The sequence below is a fragment of the Diuraphis noxia genome, unplaced genomic scaffold (genome assembly GCF_037042655.1).
Source record: "Diuraphis noxia isolate RWA-SAM2 unplaced genomic scaffold, SU_Dnox_SAM2 contig0009, whole genome shotgun sequence".
Classification (NCBI taxonomy): Eukaryota; Metazoa; Arthropoda; class Insecta; order Hemiptera; family Aphididae; genus Diuraphis; species Diuraphis noxia.
Window position 1 is genome coordinate 938,571 of NW_028301719.1, and position 3,469 is coordinate 942,039.

Sequence of the window (3,469 nt, forward strand, 5' to 3'; positions counted from 1 at the left end):
TATATATATACTGTAAAAATCTATACTAATCTATTTAGTATAGTTACTACATACGTTTCTATTTGGTATGAAAAAAATAGATCGCATAAGTTGCAGACTTCGATGAAATTTAAAAATGACAAAATAAAAATCAAACATGGGAACAATGATCTAATTTACCTACTTTCTTTACGAAATAAAAAAAAACAAATGGAAATTAAAGGGTTAATTCAAACTACTTTCATAATATATACATATATACATAAATTAAATGATATAATCGCATACAAGATGCGTACACCATAGTAAAATGCAAAAAAATGCATTGTTAAATCATAATGTTTAAAATTGCAAAAAATGTATCATTTATATACTGAGTTTAATGAAAGCCAGTTTACACATTGTCAGTTAAATTTATTTTACGTTCAGATAGATACTAGTTCACAACTAAATCACAACAAATTAAAATTACAAATTGATTTAGCATGGTAAAATTATTATACGAACGTTAAACAATAAAAAAACTCGAGGTTTTTAATTAATAATGAATATGTGTAGGTATAGATATAGGTACCTACTGTACATGCATACTATACGTTGAAATGCGAACAAACAATTTAGTGTAAATACCATTAGCGAAAAATTGTTGACGTTTAATTAATATCAACAATACCGTGATATCACTCGCGAGACGTCGAGTTTCGATTTATTACTTTTCGATTCGAATCGCCGTGAGACGTGAGTCGCCGCGGTGGCCCGATATTATGGTATACAACAGGAAACCGCCGTCAATATTCTATGCTATTATATTATTATTATTACCATAATATACCTAGGTATACAGTATTATATTAAGCTAGGCACCTGTCACTGATATCAATCATTTTATTTACAAAATATAAATTATTATTCCCCACATAACCACTTTGTTTTCCATCAATTCACATATGGTTTGCACATGAGTTTTAATGCTACAAAAAAATAAAATAACCAACAATAATGAGTAATGAGTAATGACTCACATATTTGTTTACGTGTTTTTAGGGCTGTGTGTGATTCACCGTTGTTTTCATTAAACACAAGAGCCTAACATACAGCTTTTACAAATTAAAATTTAAAAACCCGGTCAGTTCAAAATTGGAAATTACAACAGCTCAAAGTGTTTTTATGCACAATCTTGTGAGTATTCTTTTGTCTTTCTATATCCTTTGATACGTTGACAAATTTTTTACATTTGAGTATTTCATATAGAAATATCTAAAATTTCTCCACACACAACGCATTGTGGTTGAAGGTTATTAAATTCATAACATTGAACTCCAAATTTAAAGAAATCTTTGCAATTTATTTTGAGTTATAAATTCATAAAATTTATCTTTTGAAGTCTAAGATTTGAAAATTCAACACGAGATTCTTCATAATTTGTGTACTTTTATCAAATAAAAAATGTCTACCGGAAAGTCAAATTAAATTGTTATGAGCATTTCAATTTCAACATTGGATATTTGCTCAATTTTTCTCGTACCAATATTCTTATTTTGTCGTTGTTCAAAAACAAATAACTGTAAAAATGTACACCGTATGTTTATTTTATCGATTTATATACTTGATAAAACTTTAAAAATATTTCAGTTCTTTTTAAGCTATTTATAGACATTTGATGAAATTTGATTAATTTTTTATTCTATAGACTATAAATTTATGTCAAAAAAATTATATTCACTAGGTCAAAAAACTTGAAAAATTAATATATGGTTCCCCATAAATTTATATAATTGCAGTTGGAAAATATTAAAATACATATGCACTTTTTTTCATAACCGTTTTAAGTTCAAATATTTACTAAATTTACTAACTAAAAATTTACAAATTATTAAATTGATTATTATTGACTATTATAGCTAAGGATTGAACATTTAAAAAAATGTTCCATGTAAGTAGCTAATTCTGTCACATCTTCTGGATTCCCGGACACTCAGCCATAAAAGGAAATGAACTCGCTGACCTTGCCGCCAAAACTGCAATCAACCTTCCCATTATCATCGTACATATCATTTCTCACAGCTTCTTGATGGCCAAGGAAGAACCTCCAATGTGCCCATCATGTGGTGTCCAAGTCACCATCAGCCACATCCTCACCGAATGCCGAACATACCCAAATATCCGAACAAGACATTAATAATAACAACGTAATAATTAAAATAGTATAAAATGTCCTAGACTGACAAAACGTCTCCGCTCAGAATTGCTTTTCGTATACAATGATATTAATATATAATTTCATTGAATTCGAATTTAATACCATCCATCATCACAGTAACCGACTTGTAAACTACTGTAGTATAGCGACATATTTGCATCTGATATTAGCACTTATAACTAACTGTATATGGGCCTTATTTACAGGGCCTTAACCTTAATATCTGTTTTTAATGCGATTAATGTCCAATGTCATATTATAATATTTAGGCGATCCCCTTTGTTTATATTTACCATAAATTTTCCTTTTTTTCGTTTCTAATTTTGCGATTTTACAAATTCAGTATATCAATGTACAATGTGTCCCACTCAGATAGATCTGTCATTCTGACAAATAAAATAACTTTTGTTTTAATCAATCTAATTTAAAAAAATATAAATTTACCTAGGTGCATAATATGGTATTTATAAATGTTCGTTTAAAATATTTAAAAAAAAAATTTTAATATTTCTAACATAAACGATCGTATTTTTTTTTATAAGCCATTGTTATAGGTATACAAGGCATATACCTATAACAATAGCACACTAACAATTTTTTTTTTTTTTTTTTTTTCAAAAAAATTAGTGAATTATGTATTATAACATTGTATTTTTAATTATTTTATTTGCATTTAAATAATTATTTTAAAGTTTAAGGTGTGTAACAATATAATTTACTTAAGTATATAGTTTACATGACGTATTATATCAATACAATTAAATTAAAACAAATATGGATGAAAATTTATCTAAAAATATAAATAATATAATAGTTTGAAATTATTAAATTTAGTTTTTTTTTTTATTGTGAATTGAATATATTATATATATTATAGTCCTAATTAATAGTTTAATTATTGCGTATATACTATATATAGGGTACTAAATTATGTATGGGATACAATAATTTCTAATTTCAAATTTATGTCATCGATTATGGTGACTCAAATGAAACCCAGCAGCGAAACATCGAAAAAACGAACTTTGTGCTCGTTTGCGCCCAAGAGATTTAATGTTCGAAACGGGTCCTGTCTCTTTGACTGACCAGCCTCATTGCTGATGATGTGGTCATCGCTTCATGATGTTTGAGGATCGTACGAACTTTAATAACGGTTACAGCAAGGTTAGGTTAACCTAACCTAACCAGTAAATGTAAAAAATGAACACTTCCATTTATAAGTCTAGCATCAAAACATTTGCCCTATAAAAGATTATATCATAAAAAACATCGAATATTTATGTATAGTTA

The 3,469-nt window shown here is 27.3% G+C and overlaps 1 long non-coding RNA gene across 3 annotated transcripts; it reads left to right on the forward strand.

The window, feature by feature from the left end:
* Positions 1–670: 670 nt before the first annotated feature.
* On the forward strand, positions 671–3,008 carry LOC149054197 (uncharacterized). Of its 3 annotated transcripts, none has more exons than XR_016192317.1 (3): positions 728–746; positions 1,024–1,158; positions 1,881–3,008. It is a non-coding gene; the product is annotated as an uncharacterized LOC149054197 (long non-coding RNA). The 3 variants fall into 3 exon arrangements; XR_016192316.1 differs by lacking the exon at positions 728–746 and adding an exon at positions 797–815; XR_016192315.1 differs by having other exon boundaries at positions 671–1,158.
* The last annotated feature ends 461 nt before the right edge of the window (positions 3,009–3,469 follow it).